Source organism: Anser anser, assembly GCF_964211835.1.
Source record: "Anser anser genome assembly, chromosome: 3".
Taxonomy (NCBI): domain Eukaryota; kingdom Metazoa; phylum Chordata; class Aves; order Anseriformes; family Anatidae; genus Anser; species Anser anser.
This window is the reverse complement of record NC_139722.1, coordinates 73,799,384-73,823,672: the sequence shown is the minus strand read 5'-3', so window position 1 is coordinate 73,823,672 and position 24,289 is coordinate 73,799,384. Positions and strand designations below refer to the sequence as shown.

The 24,289-nt window shown below is 36.7% G+C and overlaps 1 protein-coding gene across 3 annotated transcripts in view; it reads left to right on the top strand.

Moving 5' to 3' along the window:
- Positions 1-24,289, top strand: part of PRKN (parkin RBR E3 ubiquitin protein ligase) — a 758,368-nt gene that overhangs the window by 275,660 nt on the left and 458,419 nt on the right. The gene's annotated exons all lie outside the window — the stretch shown is intronic.

Sequence of the window (24,289 nt, the reverse complement as noted above, 5' to 3'; positions counted from 1 at the left end):
TTGGTGAAGATTTCATTCACTTATCTCCACTATTTGCAGTACACACAAGGAAAACATTGCAGACTGTATCTCCAATCCTGTTAAGACATTCTTGGCTTTATATTTGAAGTCCTAATGGTTAGCCTGGTAGTATGCATGATATGCACAACTTAATGGTATGCTTAAGGGTTAGAATTATAGGTGCTTATGCAAGGCCTGGATCAGTGTTTATAGGCACAGAAAGACCTGAATTCAGTGCCAGTGACTGTGAACGTTATGGAATGAGACAAGGAGGAATTAAGTGGCTGTGCAGCTGAGAATATTAACCTCTCCAGCTCAGCCAGTGTATGTGAAGTCAGAGCAACATTACTATGGTGGGACAGAAAGTTAGTAGAACTGTCAGGCTTGGTTTGCATCTAAAAACAGGACACTGTTGTTTGACTTGAATTTACAGTAGTGTGAAGTTCTGGAGGTGTTTGTTTGTATGTTTGTTTGTTTGTTTGGTTTTTGTATCCATTGTGCTGAATTTCACTGGTTTTGCTACTGGGGAATAAGAGTCCTTCCTCTCTCATAAATCATGATGTTTGTCAACTAGGTTCGTTCTGTGAAAGGCTTAGGCTTGTGTGGAAGACTGAGCCTTACCATGCTATAGATGTTGGGGAGCTTTCTGTGATACATATTTAACTGTATAAGTGTCTTTTGCTGTGGTTTAAAAGGATTAATTTCACTTTCATGTTCTTGTTGTAGCCCAGTACTTCTACATCATGACACAAAATAGCACTGTGAGACTTAAAAAAAAAACCAGCTACTGTAATCTCATTGAAAGAATAAAGTGTAGTAATGCTTATACATATATAAATTAAAACCCCACAACAAACCCCCTCAAGCTCTGTGTGCTATTTCTGAATTACTTGCATATCTCTAATTTATTTCAGAGGCTTACAAGTATTGCATACTGTGATGTTTCAAATGAACACATCTAAGAGCCTTTGTTTTTTTCTGAAAAGTCATACTTAAATATTTGTAATTAGTATAGGCTTAAATCACATATAAATCAAGATACAGAAGTTGCCTTTAATGTACATGTCCGTTCGTATAATACTCAGAACGGATATAAACACAGGTGACAGTGTGTTCAGATTGAATGCAAACAGTTATTGCTGCTGCATGATTGCTTTTATCACTAGCTGTCTTTGAACTCTGTGTATTGCAAGGATGGCACAGAACATGTATCCTTTCCTAGATTTGGTGGCTTCTTTAAGCATGTCCAGTCTTATGGAAATTATCAGTTTCACTCCTGTGGTGTTTGGTTTGGAATCATTATGTTTCTTGTATCAAGTAGACTTAAATACATTTACAAACTTGAAGTTCTTACAGTATTTGCTAAATAGTAGTCTTCATTTTGTCTCTCAAGAATTCCTCATGACTCCATTATTATTAAAAAAAAAAAGAAAGGAAGGAAGGAAGAAAGAAAGAAAACACTACTATAAAAAGTTCCAGTATTGCACATTTCTAAATAAACTTGTAGCATCCGATTGTCTGGAATGTACACAGACCTACATTCTTTTGGGCAAATTTGTGTCAATAAATATACACAAGCTGATAATTTCCATTGAATGACAGCTATGTCTTTTTTTCTGTTAGCATATTTTACATTAGGTATGAACAGAAAGTCACTGGAAACTTGCAGTGGAAGCATTTGCTAATTTCAAGATTGGTTCAAAAAATAACAGCTTTCAGAAGATTTGATAAGGTACTTCAGTATGAAAGTACAAAAGAGAAAAGGGAAATATCTTTTAGAGAGTGTCAAATGATAATTTTTGACTGTTTCATTTTTTTAATAATGTCTACAGAAATAATTTGCAGTTCAGGTTCATGTTACTTTCTCCCCAAAATAAAGAAAATATGTTATAATTCCTTCCCTCTCAATTTCAGTGAAGCTAGGTAGATAGAACAGCAAGTGCACTGTTCCATTAGTTTGGGCTGGCAGTCCTCAGTGCTTCCAGAAGTGAAATATTTGCAAGAAGGACACACTTATGGTAGTGAATGTGCTAAGCAACAGTAAGTTTGTTTTATAAATACATGCAATCTACCTCAGTCCTGTGGTTATGAAGATTAGGTGCAGATTTAGTATGTGCCTGGTCCTAGTGACCTTTTTTCTTCTCACTTGCTGTCCATCTTCCAGGGAGACAGAAAGTAATTCCAGCAGAGGAAGCTTGAAATACGTACCAGGCCTCATTTATTTTTCAATACTATGTAGAAACCTCTCTGCATTAATGCTAGGCAAAAGTGTAGTCTCTGAGCTGGTGCTTTGTATCTGTTATGCTTTCTTCAGTGCATCACAGTCTACAGTAAGCAAGTTATGTCAGGCTGAAAATGTTATCAAAACTTGACCTTTGTGTACATTTAAAATATATATATATATATATGTTAGAAGGTAGTGTATTACTGCAAACCCTCTATGTTGCTTGTCCAGTCCCAACTGGACTATGCCAGCGATTGCTAATAGACATCATCTTTATTGGTATTATCATCTTTACTGGTATTACCAGTAATCATTACATCATTACTGGTATTACCATCTTTACTGGTATTATGATTTCCCTTTTATAGAGAAGTTGGTCAACATGAAGTGGACATAGGTAAACTATAAAAAAGCACGTGTATACCATCATACTACAGATTTGTCAGAAAAGCTGTATGGTTTTTTTTTTTTAAGATATATTTTATCCAGTGCTCAGTAAACTGTGCCTGACCTTTACCAGGCAGCATAGCAAGTTGCTTAAGAAGCTCTCTTGTGCCATAAGCAGCAAAGCACCATCTAAGCCAGCATTTGTTACAGTAATTCTTTCACTGAGATGAAAGTGAATACCTGTGTAAAACCCACACAAAGCTTTGGGAAGCTTTAACTTACTCAACATGCTAATTCTTTTCTCTACCTAAGCCACAAATGACCAAGCTAATTAAATTGAGCTTTCTTTTTTCATGGTGTGTTGACTGACTGACATTTTAAAATATTACTTATTCATTTAAACAGTCTTATTCTAAAACCTTATTTAACTGTCATTCCTATTTGCATAGCATTATTTTAATATATGATGCCCAGAGTAAATTTATTATACTGTTTTTCTATGAAATTAAAGAGCCCACTATTTTTATTTTCACCAGAGACATCCATCTAAATATTAAATTTGTAATTTTCCAGATGACACTTAGGTTGGCGTTTTATGAACATTTCATGACCTGATTCTTTATGGAAGATATATACCAGACTGATTTAATTATAAGGAAACATCAGTCACTGCAAAAGTATCACCTCTCCCTAGTTTCTCTAATTAATCAAGCACAAAAGCATGTATGGATAGACTGGAGTGTGGGAGTCTTATGTAGACCACCTACAAGCCTGCCAGCAACTTTCTCCAAATAGCTCAAAAAATGTTAGTCATCAGCTTCACACCGGTTTATATCTTTTGTTGCTTTCAAGCTTTTAAAAAGATAATTTTTTTATTCATATGGTGCTGCAGTTTGTTTCAGTAGCCATGATTCAGATAGGGCATTCCCCGTTTCAGGAAAATAAAATAAATAAAAGCAAACAAAAAACCCCACCCAGGTCACTTTTTTTTTTTTAGCATTTACATTGTTAACTCTGTAATGAAAAGGAAAATGCAAATGGAAAGCCTGATTCTACAAACTGTTATACACCGAGCTGTGTACTTAAAGCACACTTTTTAAATGTACCTGACTCTGTGGCATACTCCTGGTACACAAGACAATGACGTTTGACTCAGTCTCTGTTTTCACTATACAAAATTCAGCCAAGGTAAGAATCGGGATTGAAGTGCCATAAATGGACTTTGGGTTTCCATGCTTAGGCACTGGCTCTATGGTGAGGCCATTTTCACTGCAGGGACTCGTAACTCATTACTGTTTGGTAGTTCTTCATGCTGTGCCCTTGGTAGTGCTGTCTGTGTTTTCAGTATATCTTCTACTTATGCAAATCTCCTTGGGTGCTTGTACTAACTTCTTCTATACTTATCCTTGTAGCTTACATTATCTCAGAACTTTTCAGACATGTTGAGTTATATTTGGATCTGATTTAACTGACTGCATCTGAGATGAAACTAAGTTCCTTTCACCAAAGCACACATGGATTTTATTCAGTGGCTGAAGCCCACAGTTCTTCTTCTGTCCCTACCCTTGGTGCTCCAGGGGAGCTTCCATTTTTAAACACCTTTGTTAAACCACCTCTGTCAGAGAACTACTCTTTCATTGTTTGCCATATTATGGATATTACTTTTATCTATCGCTTTTCATCTTAAAGCTAATAAGGAAATGAAAACAAGCTGATTTTTATTTTTTTTTATTTTTCTCTGGCACCGTGAAAAGCTTGTCATTTCAGTATCATGGCATTCAGAATAGGCTGTGTTGTACATCATAGTTCTGGCAAGGAAAAAGCTCAAAAATCAAGTGCCTCAGTGACTAACATGTCATTCGTAGTTTAAGTGGTCGTCCTGATAGCTGAAAATAAAGTATTTTGAATTTGATACTTTCATGTTATCTAGGAAAAGAAAGGCCTTTAATACAGTCATTATCTTTGAATTTTTACCTCCTAATACCATTTTAGTATTTGTTTAATTAGGGTGTTTTCTTTTTAATGAATATAGGCTTAGCAGAGATTTTCAGTAATATAAAAAAAGGCAGTGACTTTAAGTTTATTTCATAGAATTCTGTATTTGCTTTTCACTTATGGGACAGTCCCCGTGGTAAAGGTGATTTTGTCCCTGTAGGTAATTTACTTTACATATCTCTTTGTTTAATATATCATTGTAAAAGTCTATTCCACAGTAGACTGCCTCTCACCATTGCTCATTACGGATCACATACTTTTCCTGGAATTGGCTCGGTGACAGAGGAGGGAAGGAGTACCACTCACTGCATCGGAGCGAGGCTGGCTGAAAGACAAATGGGCACGTAGCAGCTCCAAAATCATCTAGCCCGTGCAACTGCTGATTCACCACTGCTGGTTACCACTGCTGGGGTAACGTTACAGGCAGCCTACGGGGCAACCGAGACTGCCTGCTTTATTGGTTACTCTCTTTTAAGCCTGGTGCACAGACTAATAGAGATGTCTATTTGGCACAGTTTTGTTTCAGAGCTGCCAGCCATGAAGGGTCTTTAGCATCAATAGTCCATTTTCTTGTGACTGAGTGACAGATAGCGACAAGGGCCAAGCTGGGATAGAAAAAAAAATCAATTTGACCTTTGAAGCTTAACTGCAAAATAAGCTCCACCCTGTGGAGTGCAATGTGATGAAGTCTGATCTTATTCACAGACTGGGAAGATATTAAATATGAGATTGAATTCCTGAGACTGGATGAAGTATGTATTTGTCTCTCCAAAATGGCATGCTTGCTGTGAGGATAAAAATGTTTTTGATACTTCTTAGCTGTGTTGCAAACAATATGTGTTAAAATACTTCTGTTGAAATACTATGCATAGGAAAAGTTGTCATTGTAATGCGTGCTCCCCGGTCAAACTAATAAATTTGAAGCAACGATTTATTATTGAGTTCCTGCTAATAAACATGTGATTACAAAAATAGCTTTATTTCCCCTGCATTTGGCCAACAAAAGTAGTACACACAGGAAATTATATGTATTCCATATACATATTTCTATCTACATGATAGAAATAATGAAAACATTATGAATAATTATGACTAAATAGTGAATTTATGAATAAATAATGGAAAAAAAAGTCAATTCTGACATCTCAACTACTACCACTGGGCACTGATGTTAATAATGTTTAGAGAAGACAAGTACAGAGAAAAAGAGCCCTCAGAGCTCTTTTTACAGAATTTCCACTGAGTTCTTTTTCCAGGATTTCAACATATTCAGAAAATCTTTCAGTGTTAGTTATGTTAAGTCAATGTACTTAGTCATAAGCCTATTTTTATTTTTTTTTCTAGTGAACCAGTGGTTTTTGAGAATGAGGGAACATCTTAAGGTACAGATATTGTACACTGGTGTGTAGCCTAAGCCCAGCTGTGCCAGAATGCCAGAGAGAAATCAGGCTGATTTGGAGCCTTATCCCTACCAGCCACACAGGCAAGTGTACTTGTGCGTGCACTAGTTTCTCTCGTGACCTGATCAGATAGTGAAAGGCCTGCTAAATATGATAAAACTTCTTAGTCTGTTAGTGCAGAACTACATTTTGATAATAAATCCTGTCTTGCAGTATTTTCTGTAGTTCAGGCCCAATTCCATGCTGAAGTGGATACAAAGCCTCTATCTTACATATCTATTTGATGGTCTGAGCAGTTTCCAATAGAAAAATCTATCTCAGAAGGGGATATTTCTTCCATCATAGCAAAGGAGAATCTATCACTAGTTGACCTGGCCAAGGATACCAATATTTTTAATATTTTTGACTGTAGATACATAGGTCTTGTGCTTAAAAGGGTTTTGTGTCCTCTGCTCTTCCTTATTGTTCTCCTATTACTCTCAGTGACTTGGAGCAGGACATCAGCATTACATAAACTTAAGTGCTGCGCTGAGGAAGAACACAGAATTTCAGGTGGAACTTTCCTAACAATGAACACATGATACTGCAAGTCTGATTGAGCCATCACTTAACCAGTGTCTTCATTGCTTTTAGTAATAATGAATATCACAAGAAAAAATAATGTCTGTATTTCTACCTGAAATGTCTGTTTTCTTTGTTATGTCTTTGAAGAAAGTTGTTATTACAGAGCTATTGCTATTATATCTTCTCATAAAAAAAAATAAATAAAATTGTTCATAATGGTCATATTAACCCATAAAGCAGAAGGAAGGAAGGGGTACCAAAGAAAGCTATTGTATTACACCAACTTCGAGCAGCTCTGCTTATGGTCCTGTTCCCGTCTGACTAGGAATTGCTTTAACAAACAATGTGCTCCCAGCCTCAATCTATTCAGTAAGATCTTTCTTCTGACTAAGCACAGTCATTTGGTCCTCCAAAGTTGTCACATCCTCATTTGAAGAATTATTGCAAATTTTGTCATTGTGGCTGTCTGGCTATATGTATGTATTTCTTCTAGAAAATAATAAACAATGCTATCACTGATATTCTTAAATATTTGTTTAAGGGTGAGACCTGTTTCTTGTTCTGCCCCCACAAAAGCTAAGTAAGACAGCCAAAGCAATACAAAAGAGTTCTTAAAAGTCTCAGTTTTACCGTGCGGAAGGAAGACAATGGCTGCTTTCCATGAATCCGCTCTCTGACATTGTGACAAACAGCAAAACTAGGAAATAGCCACACTGTGTAAGAGATCCAGCTCCAGTGGTGCCTTGGGGTGGCTGTTCCCAGAGCCCGTTTAAGATACTGTGGCACTGATTAGGAGTAGGAAAGTTCAGCACTGAGTGATCGCAAAAGGATCTTAAAACCTTTTCTTCCTTTTTTTTCTTCTCCACTAAAAACAGATTTCACTAGATCAATTCTTTATTTTCAATTCTTTAATTATTGTATATACAGTAAATAAAAATAAAAGCATACTTAATTTATGAAAACAGTCATTCCATCCATTCCCAAAGACAGGAACAACAATTCTTTGATGCAAAGTAAACTTTGCAAAACAGTATTGCTTCTGCTTGGGAAAAATAACATACAGGTCTTTCTTTCATTTTAATAGGATAAGAAAGTACATTTTCACTTTAATTCTGTTAGAAGCACTAAGGTGTCTATGCATGATTTATAGTATTTACCAACTTATTGTGGTATGTGTTTTTAGTGAGATTACACATTATAAAGTGTCTTAAAAGATGGAAAAAAATACCAATTATAGGAAAGAGGGAAAATAACTTTAGTGTTATGTACCACTTCAAGCCATGCTGTGAAATAAAACTGCCCTTTAATGCGAAGACTAAAGTGGGTTTCTCCAGCACGGGTGACAACAGTCATAAATGAAAAGGAAACCAGTTAAAAATTTACTTTCAGATTACATTTTTCCATAAGTATTTGAATCAAATATCTAATGAACCCTGCTGGCTGGGGAAGACAGATGCGTGCCTAGGAATACAGATGGTGATCGGTTCAGTCTGGCGATATTCACAGTTGCTAATGTTTCAAAACCACAGTCTGGCTGATGTTGGCAGGGGCCTCTGGAGGAGACCTGGGCCAGCCCCCTACAAACAGGGCTGCCCAGAGCAGGTTGCCCAGGCCCATGGCCAGGTGGCTTCTGAAGATCTCCAAGGAGGATACCCCGCAGCTTCTCTGGGCAACCTGTGCCAGTGCTCTGTCATCTGCACAGTGGAAAAGGTTTTGCCTTATGCTCAGACAGCACTTCCGATGTTTCAGTTTGTGCCCATTGCCTCTTGTCCTGTCACTGGACACCTCTGAAAAGAACCTGGCTTTGTTGTCTTTATACCCTCTCTTCAGCTATTTGTACAGGATGGTGAGGTGACCCCTAAAACATATTTCAGTATATTGCAGAAAACCTGTGACTAGTGAAAAATACCAGGCTTGGAGTTTTGACTTTTTTTTGTCCAAAGTATTTGTTGCATTTGAATTTCTTGTGTGTAAAATTGCCCATTCTCAGATTTGTAATCAAGGATCCTTTGATAAATAGGACCTGCGGTTCATAACTCCTGCTGAAATCTCTAAAAATTTAGAGCATGTACCATTAGGTGGCACAGGATCACGTATACATGCAGGGCAGATTGGGGACATTATCTCTTTCATTATTGTATAGGTCTTAGGCTATTTGTATTATTATTTATTTATTTATTTATTTATCTGGTATCTGGGAGTGGGGTGTATGTGTGCCAGGAGATGTTATAAGCTGTATTCAGCTTCAGTTTGGGCTGTTTTTGGGGGCAGAAATCTAACTGGAAGAGAAACTGCTCTCTTCCTCTCCTGGTGATCTAGGTTATCTTTAGGCTACATCTTTATCTTTTTGCCATATTGATTGTTAGCAGCTCTGCCGTCATTGTATTAGCAATGTGTAAAGACTGCCTTTTTTGCATACAGTAGTTCCTTCCCCAACAAAGAAGGACCCCCTCTCAAATTTTGTCTCTTTTTATGTTGAAAGGAGATATAATTAGTGTTTTTCAATATCAGCTGATGGATGTATCTCAGCATTTAAAACATTAGAGCTGTATTTACTCTGTTGACACCTTACATTGTATGTGTAGGTGAATCCTTCACAGTTCCCCCTTCCCTTTCTATTCAGTAAGACCATAATGTGCTGGGGATGGCTTGCTGGAATTTATTACAGTAGAAAAACATAGTACTTGCACAATGATAGTTCTTTTTTGTTTGTTTTGTTTTATTTTTTAATATGGCAGCTGCCACTGAGATTCAGATGTCCCAGTGCATAATGCTCTTAATTTGCTTTCTTTATTAAAGTAGAGCCAAACTTCTGTCTTCTCAGTATTATTCCTTAGATAGCTGTGGGTACAGAGAGATTGTGCTTACACTAGATTATTTCAACATTTTTCATAATGATGAATATTAAAAAATTCTGAAGGGTCAGTAATTTATCCTAATTTTTAAGATGATGGAGCATCTGATTCACCAACTGGCTCAGGAAATAAAAATAACCATATTTTCTTAAGAGACTGCAGTAGCAGAAGTAGCAAACACCAAACTGTTTTCTTAAATGTGTGCCTTCATTTCCTTTAAGAAGCTGCTGTAATTTCTAAATTATGATTAATTATATTTTGATATTAATTATTGATAATTATGATGATTAATTAAAAACATTAAAGTAACTGTTTACCTCTACTATAAACAAATCTCTATTCTAGCTCATTTTATGAGAAACCCTGCCAAACCTTTATGTTTCTTCCTTATGTCAGAGGGGTTTTTTGTTTGTTTGTTGGTTTTTTCCTTTGTTTTGGACTGAATTAGTTAATAAAAAAGGGTTTAGGGTACTTAACCATAATCTAAGTAAGAAGTCAGACTTTTGAAGCTAATAAATCAGCTAATTTGAACTTATATTGATTATACTCGATTGTTTAGAGTTGTGATCTGAAGTTATTAAAGTCTAACTTGTTAAAAGTTTCCTCAGAGCTACCTAGTTGTAAAACATCTCTAACAAGATGCAACCACAACCATCACAGTTATTTTGATTGAACCATACTGGTGGAAGCATGCAGTGTACTAAGGAAAATTTCCCCCTTCTTCTCAGAGAAATTTTATTAATGTGGTAATAAGTTCTTAGGGACATGTGATGTGGACCAGTTAGTAATCCACAGTTAAACTGTTAGAATTCTTTTATGTTTTTCTGTTGTAATCAGCTGCACAAAAGACATTTACTTAAGGGAAGCAAGGATATCATCTTTTGTCCAGCTTGCTTCTTATGTGGAAAAGAGTCCATTTGAATTTGGTGGTATAACTTGGATATAAAAGTTGGTTTTTGGTTGGTTGGTTTTTTGATAGAGCTATAGCAAATGTTTATGTGATTTAAAAAGAAAAAAAAAATCACTGTATTGGGAGGGTGTTGTTGTTTTTTCGTTTTTTTTTTTTTTTTCTTTCTTCCATTTTTAACTACACAAAGAAAAATCTAACATCAAAATCTGTAGGTTTTCTAGATTTTATTTGGAGAATCTGATCTTTGGCTAGAGTTCTGAGCATGGGTTTATTACTGTATAACTCTTAATGGTGTAACTGGTTTTGTGAAAAGCAGGAAGAAAATTGTGGGGGCTCCGTAGTAACTATGAAATGTGTATTATGGAAGTGATTTGTAGAGAAATATTTTGTCAGTTCTAATGGTGTAATACTATAAATTTAAGTGAAATAGCATGTTTTTGTCAAGATGGGGCACATGGACTTTTCAGACAAGTAAAAATACCTTGACTGAGAAGTTGTTTACTTTTTTATAGGCAAAGTGATCTACTTTCTAGAGTGGGCGCAGCTACCTCTAAACTGTACAGATTCTAACAGTTACACTTGAGAATTATTTGTCCTGGAATAAGTGGGCTTTTTTTTAACTACCTGTTCAACTGCAGCCATCCTAAGACTGCTGTATTGTTTTAATGACGCCAGCATAGTTGGAACAAATTTTGCACATAGATGCATGGAGTGAGTTCATGAAAAGTTCTCAGGCTAGTAGTGATGGAATATATTGGACTTGATAAAATATCTAATTGCATTAGATCTGCGGGGGAAAAAAATAGGGAAACATTTTCATTTCTGGCCGCATCTTGTAAGACAATCAGAGAACAAACTGTACTTACTGAGATCTCTCTTTTTTTTTTTTTTTTTTTAACACTGAAAACTGTTCAGCCAAGAGTGTTACATACCTGAATCTCTAAGCCTTATGTTGTTTGTTTATACTGACACTTAAACTTGCTGCTTTGGGACAAAGATAAAGATGCTAACTGCAACTATAAGGACAGTTCCTAGCACATGTTGAAATTCCTGGCACTGATGTAAGTTTAAGGATTGTAGGCACTGATGTAAGTATAACCCGTACACTCTGTTCAGGCTTTGCCTTTTTAGTTTTACTGATACTTAAAACTACAGGTCAGTGGTTCCTAAACTTGCATATCTGTACCACTTACATGATACTAACTTTCCTTATTTTTGCATCCACTAGTGGTGATACTGGAGCAGACTTTTGGGTAGTCTGGGAAAGTCTGTCTTTCTGGTTGAGATAGCTGTATGTAGTGTCATAAAAGATGAGCTAAAAGAGTAGGAGTGCTATTTTGACTTAGATTTGATCTACATATGCTCATCAGCTGTTATTATCTGATTTGTGTTGTCAAAAAAGCCAGCTCAGCTAAGCAGAAGTTTCCTGTTTGAGAATAAGGCACTACATTTTCATCCATTTCATAGATGGTAGGGCATGTTCTCAGAATTTCAAAAAATACTTCCCTGAATTATGTCATATTTCTAACAGTGAGGTATGTTGGTCCACTCTTGGGTTGCGGTTTGGCTATCTACGAACACACTACCACCTTTACAGCTAAGAGGATGTACAGTTTTGTACTGAGTTCATGTGAACAATGCATTCATTCTTAGGTGTTAATATTCTGTCTGCATATTTTGACTTGCATAATTTTAAAAGTTTAGTTTCAGACGGAAGAAATTAATTCCCCTGAAGTTAGGTTTTTCATTTCAGTCATTTCTAATTGCTTGCTTGCTCTTCAACTAACAACTCAGGCAAATAGGAAAGAATGTTTTTATCCCAAGATTTGCCTGGTGTCTTATATGGTGCTTGACAGGTGGGAGAATACTTTTGTTTAAATATTCAATCTTTTCTGTATTTGTAGATGTATTTACTTTAGCTCAGATCAAAAACCTCCAAGCTCTTTCTAAATATGGTTAGAAGAAAATTCATACAATCCTGTAAAAACAGACACCAAACTGAAAGACTTCCTGGTTACCGGCATAGGTCTTGAGCATCATGGAGCTTTCTGTAGACATCAAGTCATCATAGTAAGCCTCTGCCTGAAATGTGCCTGTAATTTTGTCTTGAAGTCAAATGGATTTAAAATAATACAGTCAGATGCCATCAGAAGGTACAATTTTGTGTATCATCTGCTTTATAGGATGTAAATCAGCTTAGTCAATTGTAAAATGAAAAGTTGAGGGTTGTATTTATTCTGGACTAATAAGGAAGGATATTTAAATGCTCCATCGTTTTGTACAGTATTAGAAATTTTTAAAAAGAAAAACATGCAAAAGCCAGGATTCATGTAAGCAAATGTACTTCTATTGTGCAATACTATTAGTTATATTTTATCTTTTAGAATCTCACTTTTTGACTAGTATTTTAAGCAACCTATTTGCCATTATTTGGTGTAATACAGGTGTTTCTAATATAAGACAGTGTCAGAAAAAAAGACATAAATTCTTGATGGTGATGTAGAGGATTATATATTGAAGATGGATTTAAAAATTAAATTTGCCTCACTCTCGGGCTGTTGGAATAATGTCAAGAGACACATTTTTCCCTTAATTTGCCTGTAGGTCTTGACCTCATGATAACAGTTCCTTAACATGCATTCATAATTATTCAGTTGATGCTATTGTAAGTTAGACCTGTTTTTACCCTGCCCATGTGGCTAACCTAATTATGAGGAATGCAGGACCAGGCTTTTCAAGTTCTAAGCTGTGATCAGAAATGGGAGCTAGCAGGTTGTATGTTTAATTCTGCTGTCAGCTTCAGTTCTCAGTACTGAATTTTTGCTAATGTAAAAAGCTGTTTCCTAAAATTCAGGCCCGGTGATGAAGGCTAAGATTGCTGACATTGGCATTTTGGCAAAATGATAATTTAAAGAGGAAATTAGAAATTTTATTTTTATTTTTTTATTTATTTTTTTTTTTTTTTACTTAAGTAGGATCAACTAGCTGGACTAAGGTTCCCTTATGCCTTTTTTTTTTTTTTTTTTTTTTTTTTGTGGTTTAGCCTCATCAGGCAGCTCAGCACTGCCCAGCCACTCACTCGCTGTCCCCAGGAGGGATGGGGGAGAGAATCAGAAAGGTAAAAGTGTGAGAACTCATGGGCTGAGAGGAGGACAGTTCACCAGGTAAAGCAATAGCCGGGCACACAGGCAAAGCAAGCAAGGGATCCCCTCGCTGCTTCCCATCGGCAGGCAGGGGTTCGGCCGCTCCCAGGCCAGCAGGGCTCAGCGTGCCGAGTGGCTCCTCGGGAGGACAAATGTCATCACTCCCCAAATTCCCCCTTCTTCCTCCTCTGCCCCAGCTGTTATTGCTGAGCATGGTGCCCCATGGCACGGGACATCCCTCTGGCCAGCCCAGGCTGTCCTGGCCGTGTCCCCCCCAGCTCCTGGAGCACCCCCAGCCCCCTCGCTGGCAGGGCAGCACCAGGAGCAGAAGAGTCCTGGGCTCTGTGTGAGCACAGCTCTGGAACAGTTGAAACATAGGGGTGCTATCACCACTATTTTCAGCAAAAATGGAAAACACATCATCAAAGCAGCCTCTACAAAGAAAATTAACTCTATCCCAGACAAAACCACAGCAGTAAATTACATGAAAGAGAATTGACATGTTGTCACTTTCTTATTTAAAATATATCTGATATTTTTACATCTCATAGTTTGTGTAGTGAGCAGAATCTTTCTGTATACTTCAGAGAGGCCATGCAGTTATCTACCCTCTGTTTTCCCACATACGCTCTGATAAAATGAAGTTGGAGGCCTGAGAGTATTTGTGTCTATCTTAGGCAAAAAGAAAAGGAGGAAGAGAGGACAGTCAAAAAGAAACTATTTAGTTTTTGCCAATACAGATACTCATTTTGTACTGGCTGGCTATTTTTCTGCATGAACAGTAACACGTCACAAGAAAATGAAGGTAAAAATTGGGTATGGGTCCTGTTATATTCTGATAAAATCACTACTATTCTTTGCTAATGCTAAATTTGTTGAATGCCAGCTCGTCCATAACTATAATAAAACCAGCTAATGCTTAAATGAATTCTGGCAATTTTAAATAAAATTTTAGAACTTGATATGACAGGGAAGAATGCTAAAAGGTAACCAAGTGTGTAAACAGTAAATGAAGGATTATCCTTATTTGTGAAAAACCCATTCCAGCGAGAAATTGAATTGGGGGCTTCTCTCAAAAAAAAAGGGTTAGTGTAGCTAGTGAGCTAAATCTATGCCTGATGTTATTCCCTTTAAAGTAATATGCTTATGTGAGACTCATAAACAATAAACAAATGAGTATAAATGTAACTGAGTACTGTCTTCTCCCTCCTCTTTAAAGATTCTCCTTCAAATAATAAATTACTGATTATGCCAAACTTTTAAAACCAGCTATGATCAAGCGTATTAGGGGTGATGCAGTTCATTTGTTAGAGCATACTGCATGAACAACCTCACCTCTTGTCTGGTATTTTTACTTTGCAGAAAGGATTTTCTGTACAAAATCCATTTGAATGGTATAACACATAAAACAACTAATAACTAGAAAAAAAAAGATGGAGCCTGTATTTTTTGGTCTATCAGCTGAAGAAAGGAGATGGTCAATGAAAACAGCAGGCCCAGGACTTGGTCTTTGTCAGGATTTTAAGTCACATAGAGACAGAAGTAAAGAAAAGATCACAAATCTCCATGTCACTGAGGCTTGCTTCACATTGCTGCACATTGGTGATATTAAAAGTCAGCAGTTTCAGAAACTAGACCTATAAAAAAAATGTAGACTGCAATGATCTTGGCACTAGTTTGCTGTAAATTGATGTATCTAGCTTACAAAAAAATATTTTGTATTAGACTTACCGGTCTGTATGTACTTTGATTATACATAAATGTTCTCCAGTTGTGCTATGTTCATGAAGTCAAAAGCTGTTAGTGACAGCTAAGGCAGTAGGTTAATTTCTGGCATAGGCTCTTTTTAATAGGTAGAGTCTGACCTTTCTGTACCGCCAGGAATTTCAACTGGCTCTGTGTACAAAGTACTCCCCCAAATGTGTACCTTATGCAAAAAAGACAAGTGGTATAGGACAAAAAAAAAAAAAAAGAGAGAGAGAGAGAGAGAAGAAGAAAAACATATGGATCTACTCCTTTTCAAATGCAGATTGTTGAGGCTGGAAGTCTATCACTTAGTCACTGTGTTCTCCATTTGACCATATGGCTGCAAAAACTAGTGGAATGATATATATATATATATAAAAAAAACAGTTTTCCCTTAAAGAAAATATAGTAAAGAAGGAAGAGGAAAGCATTTATTTTATTCATTCTTGTTGTTATGCAATTTTTTACATGCTTTATTTTAAAAGACTTTGATATTTATGGAATCTGAAATTTATCTATTGACACTTCACTTCACTGCTGTCTTTTGCATGGAAATGCCTGGCATGAGATCACCTACTCACATTAAGTATGCCTCCAAAATTTAAGATGAAATTACAAGGATTTTTTTACCTAGTTTCAGTTCTTTCATATCTGTACACCATATACAGATAAAACTCAGCAGAGGGCAACACACCTATTAACAAGGAATCTCATGTTTGCGTAAAAATTGGAAGCACAAAGGTGGAAAAAGAAGTTATTCTATGGTATACTAGAACTTTATGTCAGCCTTAGGTATGTTGCTAAAATTTTGATGAATTTGCTAGGTAATTAATTTCCATATGAGAAGAAGGACGTGAGTACCAGTAAAAACTCCTTGTCTATTCTCCTGCTCTTACTTCACAAACAAGACTCAAAAAGGGAAGGACATTACAAGCACAGATGAATTTGTGTGTGTGTGTCAAGAAGAGTGTTTAATGGGCTTGTAAAATCCTGAAGATCATGTGGGAAGAGATCTCTTGATCTTTGTCGCCAAGATCACCATATCTTCATCACAGCAAAATTTTACCTTAGGAGTATTTGGAGAAAATCATTTCAGGATGGTCTCTTTTGAACAAATAGCAGCTGATAAGCAAATCAGATTTAAATGAGCACTTTACTTAGCTTCAGCTACGGTATCACAAAGGATTTTACAGTTACAGTCTGTTCTTACTGTGGTATAAAATGATGTAGACAAGATCTGTGAAGTGCAAGTTGTATCTGCAAGAAGTCCTACTGGCTAAGGGCTTTCCTCGGGCACCACTACCATTGTGGGATGCTGGGGAACACTGTTATAGAGACTTGCAATCTGTTTAGAGGGTTGTTTAATAAACAAGAACATTGGTCTCTGTTTATTTTATCAGATTATTTACATTTTATCAGATTATTTGACATCTGTATGATTTTGGCTTGAAAATCATAGTGCTCCTGTACACGGACTTTTTATGTATACATAAATATATGGCATTCCATCATGGTTAATTAACTATGTACTGTAAAAATATTAGCACAATACATGTCTACTTTTTAGTAACTGAATACAGGCATACTCAAAGCTTGAAAGTTCATGAAATACCGAGGACCTTATTCTCTATCACTTGCACCTATTTTACATTACCGTAAAACTTTCAGACCTGTAATAATTGACTTGAGTGAAGTTATACCTTGTCCTCATCCATAAAAGTGAAGGGAAAACTCATCTGCTGTGAAAAATCAGTCTTCAGAAGTTTTACTCTCCTGTTCATCAGCTTTGGACACTATTCTGGGTGAAGGAACACTTTCCTGCCTTTGTATAATGGTAGAAATATTTAACCATTATTTTGTATCCTTCTAATAGGGTTTAGAAAATAATAGTATCTGCTGCAGCTCTTACTCAGCATCATAACTAAGCCACAGACTACAGCTTTCTACTTCTGTGACTGTTGTAGCAGGAAATCTTATGTAGAAACAGTTAAGAACAGCCCCTGCTGGTTAAATTGACCTGTTTGTTACACAGTGTTTTCAGTTCAGGTGCCAGTAACAAGGATGGAGTTGAAAATTTCTCTTGTGAGAAAAGTAAATCTGGCATTAATTATGCCAAGAGATTTACAAAAATGGTAATTTAGCTTCCTAGATTTAAAGTTGCCACCTGTCTACACTTGGACTTGGGAATTCATTTTAATTTTCTAGCCTGTTGTTTGCCAGTAAAATGTTCCTCATGGATTATAGAGCAGAGCAGAACTTTGTCCCACAGTGGTGGTTGTAGCTGAGCTTCCTAACCCTGGTGACTCACGACAGCATTATCCTCAGCCTCAGTGCTGAAGGGTCAGCTGTAAAACACTTCATAAAGACATTGTAAATCCCACGGCAAAATATATCTGTTAAGGGTATTGTAATCTTTCTGTATCTATCTTCCCCCTCCAGGACCAAGCATATCACTTTCAGAGCATATGGTTTCCCTCAACAGATAAACAACCATAATGCCAAAGTTAGCTCTGTTCCTTCTGTATTACCAGTTCTGCTCCTCTGTCCACCAGGATCTTGTATTTCTTCCATTCATGATTTAGGGATTTACGGACATAGTCTCTCTGTTTATCTAAGGACACTCATTTTTTTTCTGTCTGGCAAATAGCAGTGAAATACTTGACAATGAGTTTACCCAATATTTACATTTATACAGTGCTTTTCTTTCTAAAGGAAATGTTTTACACTGTGGGTATCTGTGTGTCTATATAAGCATACACAGAGAGAGAAAGACTTAAAAATTCAAATATTTGAAATCCATTATGCGTTAAAGGAGAGAAGTCCTAACCAGATGGTATACCTCTTCACCACCAATGGCAGTGTAGGGTAGATATCCCAGAATGGGCTTTAAAATTACTAGCATGGGCCCAATACGCAGATCAGGAAATCAGTACAGGCCGGCTGACCCCACTTTTCCAGTATGTTTGTAGCCTCTTGAGCTCTGACTTGCTCAGTAAACTTCTACCAATACCTAACCTTTTAAAAGTCTGACGTTCCTAAGTCCACTCATAGGAATAAAGCCTATTTTTTATGAAGAACAGAATAGGATCTTCAGCATCTCGTTACAAATAATGAGCAAGAGTTCCTTTCCCATTTAAAGTCTCATCTAAAAGTTAATCAATTAATTAAATCCACTTCATTGAATTTAGCTACATTATTTCTGAGAGATGGAGACCAAGGAGACTTACTGACATGCAGTAACTCTGAAAGCAGAGTTATAGGATATGGCTCAGTCCTTAAGCTTAGACTCTTCACCCATCTCCTTCATCAAGAAAGCAAGGAGCAGGTCCTTGGTTCCTCAGTAATAAAACCTGTTTTTCTCCTGTGTTAGCAACTGAGGAGTTTACCTCTGAACTGGGGTTTCTGTATTTGATGTCTTTATCTGGTGGCAAGGTATATAAGCAAAGAGACAATAGGCAATTTGAAATCACAGGAAGTCGTACTGATAGGACTAAATAAAAATGAAATGCCCTCTCTTCTCACTTTTTTCCCATTCCTTTCGCTGTAAAAATAATACTATGGGTTCTGAGGTCTCATTTGCTTGTTCCTATTTTCTTCTCTGTCAGCTGTCTCCATCTTATTTACAAGTAAAGTGAACCATTTCAATTTGCTTGTACTGACTTTGCTTTTGCTCTACTGTCAGAATTTAATCTGGCTAACCTTTTCTGTTCACAAAAAAATACATGATTTATCCACGTTATAATATCAGTCTCTGATAGTGATGGGAATGTGATAACTCTAAAAGAGTTAACAATTTACAGAAAATAGCCAAATATTAATATTTCATCACAAACAAACTGGCAGTCAAGTCAGTAATCTGTTTTCAGAACCCATGCTTCTGTCAATAATCAGCTCTTGCATAGCCAGATTTCTAAAAATAAGTCAGAATATTTTCGCTATAACTCATTATACAAAAGTGTGCACAGGAGAGCAACAACAGAGAGATTTGTTTTCTGGGTTGTACTAAAAATTTCTCTCTCCTACCTTCGTATTGTCTCAGGTTTTAATGTGTAGATGTAATCAGGGAGAAAAAGAGAAAAACTTCAGTGCATTTAGCACTGAAGGAAAGAAATAGAAGCAAACACTTCTCATGTGAGCTTATGGCTTTTTAATTAGTGCCTGTGGGAAGATACTTTGCTATATCAATGCCATTTATACTAGTACTATCTTGAAACAGCAATGTGCAAAATCTCTCCCACATCTCCCACCATCTTCTGTAGCCCCAGAGGAGACATACATAAATAAGCAATGGAAAAGCTAGAAAACAGATTCAATCATGCCTGTTTTGCTGATGCCTGATTAAGGAAATAAATAAATAAATAAATAACGGGAAGGGGGAGTACAGAGGAGGATGAAGAGTATATATACTTGGTAAATTCATAGCAACAGCTATTGTATGAAACTCTGGGATTTGCTATTCCACATAGCACATGATGAAGGCAAAACTTGCAAGAGTATATTTCTTTGTGTAATGAGGTAGGCAGCCAAACAGTTAAATCATTTGCTTTCCCTGGGACACTGCTGGGTTCTTTGCCATTGCATTTAACTGCTGTCAGGTACTGGAGTGTCATTCTCACCTTCTTTATTATAATTTTTCCCCTTGTAATCTACAGTAAATGGGAAGTTTTACAGTGGAGCAGCTGTTGGTAAAACCATTGACCTAAAATAAAGCAGTTGCTAACTTACAAACAGTTGGTCGAAGTCACTTAAAACTTCTGTTTACAGAGAACAGAAGCAGCAGCAGGATGACAATTGTTTGCTCAGGAACTGTTTGGGAAATTCTTATTAGGTTTGTGAATGACTACTGCCGGCTTAGTTTTCCTATTCACCCAGCTGGATTTCCAAAGATAATCTTAGCTATTCCACTGAAAATCAAGTAGAGCACTGAAAAAGTAGAAGGATATGCTTTCTGAATTAAAAGTCTTACATAAATAAAAATGTACTTAAAATAGAAAGACTTGCAGTCTGACTTGGCTGAAATATGGCAGCCTGAACAGTGTGAAAGAACTGCTTTATCATAGGCCTAGGAGATATCTCTAGCATGTCAAGTTGAGTGTGTAGTCTTAAGTCTTTTAGTTGAAAGTGTGGGGTACCATCTGTTTTCTGATACTGTTTAAAATTCTAACATTTCTTTAATCCTAAACTTTGGCAATTAAATTTAGTTCTTGAAAACCAGAAACCCCAAATAATCTGTGTTCTAATCTGTGTTCTGCTCAGACGCTGTACTGCCTGCATTTTTCTCCATGAAGATTTTCAGATAAAGTCACTACTTTGAGTTAATCAAATACACAGCTCAAAAAAAAAAAAAAAGGAAAAAAAAACATGCTGACTGTCTGTGATCTTCCTGACAAGTGTGTTTACTTGGTGTTTTAACATGTATTTAATGTGGAGTGCAGAATGCAAGAAATAGAATTAGTCCCTCAGAGAGTTTATAATTAATTATTATTTACCCAAAAGACCATACTCTGATCATTTGTGTAAATATGTACTTGCAGAGCTTTGTACATATCTTAAAAATCTCTGTGGACCAAATCTGGCAGGTTTTATCTGCCTTTTCTAGTGGAAGTCTTTTCTGTTGATGCCTGTGAGTTTTGAGTAACCGTCGCATCATTTGGCTCTGAATTATTTTAAACTTTTCAATTGCTGATTGTATATTTCAGAAGATGTATGTTTTTGTGTTGTGTGTGTTTATTGTGTGTGTTTGTTTTTGTGTTTTTTTCTCCAAGGTTTGTATTTTAGCTATTGGACTATTATTACCTGGGCATAGCAAAGAAACCAAAGGATATCTTTAAAACTCCAAGTCAAGACTGAGGTGTAGTGATCAAGTACATGGGAGAAACCACCTTAGATTTTAAAGTATTATTATTCCACACGTTTGATAAATATTAAATGTTTTTTAGTCCCCCTTTCTGTTTATTCTGAATGAAATATTTCCTCAAAGTGGAATAAAAGGGTGTTTATGACTTAAAAGAAACTTTAATTGCTGGGAAGTATCTTTTTTTTTTTCTTTTCTTTTTTTTTTTTTTTTCTTCCTCTACAGGAAGATGATTTAATAAAATCTTGACATCTGGGATGAGGTGTCTAAGGCTCAGGAAAAGACTGTATTTTATCACCACTGAAAATGCTGGTTTATAGCAAGAAGTTCTGATGGATTAATAGCTATGGCACCATTAATAGCTATGGCATAGTATTGAGGGAGGTAAAATGATAGTGTTCATATTAGTTCTGTGTTGCCAGATCTATTAGTGGCTGAAATCCTTTTGCTGCTTTTCTGTGATTCTGTAAGCTTCTCAAATACTGCTTTAATCTTTTAGGAAAACTGCTTGAGGAAAATATATGAATCCTCTGGGATATATTTTCATGACTCTCATCAGCTCCTGAGGGTTTCTAAACCATGACAGAATTTGCCACACATCACACAAAGATTACTTACTGTGTTTATTAATATAGGTCTGTTTAACTTGTGTCAAAAGTCTTTAGAAAATGCAGGCGATGTTGTGGAGTGGAATGGCATTTATTAGAGAAGGGCTCTGTTATGTTTTCCAATGGTATGTTTTTGCTTCTTTCTGAATACTTTGGAAAATGCCTAATAAAGTGTAGCTTCCTGTAAAACTGGGGATTTTGAATTCTAAATATTGCACATGAGAGATATTTTGCTCTCTGATCTTCTGCTGAATCAGAGAAAATGCCTGAATGGAGCCCTCTGCAAGACCCCAATGAGGTGCAGAATCCCTGTATGTTAACCTCTCAGATTTCCAGTTTAGGCCATCTACCAGAGCATCTTGTGCCTGTAGGTTAAAATTACAGAAACACTGAGCTGGGGAGGGACTTCTGGAAGTTAGTTTTCAAGAGAAAGTTGCTCAGGGCCATGTCCAGCCAGGTTGTGAATAACTCCAAGGACTGAGAATCCACAACCACTCCAGGCAACCTGTTGCAATGTTTGAACACCTGCCCAGTTAAAAATAAATATGTTATTATGTTTAAGTGGAATTTCCTGTTTGTGCCCATTGCCTCTTGTCCTGTCACTGGGCACCACTGAGAAGAGCTTGCCTCCATTCTCTTTGTTCCCTCCCTTCAGGTATTTATGTACACCGATGAGATCCCCCTGAACCTTCTTTCCTCTAGGTTGAATAGTCCCAGCTCTGTCAGCCTTTCCTCATAGGAGAGGTGTTCCAGTCCTTTCATCATATTCCTTGTCCTTCACAGGACTCTCTCCAGTATGGCCTTGTCTCTCTTTTACTGGGGAGCCCAGAACTGGACACAGCACTCCAGGCGTGGCCTCACCAGTGCTGAATAGAGGGGAAGGATCATCTCCCTTGACCTGCTGGCTATGCTTTTCCTAATGCAGCTCAGGATGTTGTTTGCTTGCTTTGCCACATTGTTGGTTCGTTCTGCACTGGGACCAGCACGGCCTCTTTTGCAAAGCTGCTCTTTAGGTGGTCAACCTCCAGCCTGTCATGGTGCAATGCAAAGTTGCTGAGAACTTCAAACATATATAAATTCCTGGTGGAAGGTCAACAAAACTGGAGTACTAATCTAAGAACTATCACATGTAAAAAGTTTTCAAGAAAGCTCAAATGTCAGATATTAGCAGATCATCTGAAATCCGAGCAAAAATCTTTGCAGTTGTAGCCTGAAAGCCACAGAAGTGCAGTTTGATCTAGAGTAGATATTCATTATCACTTTACACCTTTAAAAAAAATTGTTTTAATTTTAAATGTGTCAACTGTTATATTCAACAGATATACAGGGTCACCAAGAGAGCCTGAGCAGATTTCTTACTGAGGAAATGGAATAATTCCACTGCTGTATTACTTACACTTTGAATATTATAGAATATAGTGAAGCAATGACTGAGGGTCTCCTAAATTACTGTAAGTAGTGTTTCTCACAACGAATCTTATTTCAATGAAGTCACCCATTAGAATACTCTTTCCTGTGATCCCTACTTTCTGTTCTGTGTTTTGGATAGTTCACTGCTTAACGTCAGGCATTGCTTTTCAGATATATGAATATGTATTTTTCTCTATCTCTGTGCAATCATCGACATTCAATAACATGTTCAGTTTTCTGAGTCATAGGACACAGCTGCTCCAGTGGCAACATGGCAAATAAATTTATTCCCTCTCCAGTGTAAGTTGCACAGAGCGTTCTTCCAATACAGAAACCAAGGCAGAAGGAATCTGCAATCTTCCATATCAAAGGACTCAAAGTAGTTCTCAGGAAGGCATCAAAGGACATAAATTAAACTTCGTAGTAGTGTTTCTGAGAATATATGTGGTACCTAAGATGGCAGAAGACGATACTGATAATTATAAGCTGTGATTTTGTAGTTTTGAAAAAATGACATGAATATGTTATTACTGATGATAAGCAAAAAGGGCTTAGTGCTACTGTTCTGCCTACCAGATATTCCCCTACTCTTCCTATGCAAATTCTTTGTGACTTGTTTCTTTGTCAAAATGATGAAGTATATATTTTTTAAAGAACCCTTTGTTAAAAGTAACTACTTCTATGAAAACTATTTCATTAATGAAATGTGTGAGACAGTGAATTTGCCCCTTCTCTTATAAAGATGTATATAAGAGAAAAAGGAGACAGTGATGGTAAAAAGAAGCTGGCTATCTCCAGTAGGTCCATGTCTCTTGTGTTGATTGGGGACCCCAGAACTGGACAGAGCACTCAAAGTGTGGTTTCATCGGTGCTGAGGAGAAGGGAAAGATCATCTCTCTCAACCTGCTGGCAATACTTTGTTTAATGCAGCACAGTACACTATTACCTTTCTTTGTGGTAAAGGCACATTGTCTTAGTTTATGTTACACCTTTCAAAGTAAAACCAAAACCAGTCTGCTTGCTGCTTTATGCTTAAGAACATCTAAAAAAGTGTGGGGATTATCAGAAGAAAATATTGGCAAGTCCCACTGTCTTTAATAGATCACCAAACCCTGGAAAGGAGCATTTCATAAAAGTAGTTGATTGACAAAGAAGCAACAGATAAACTAGCCTATTTCATGACTGAATAGAAC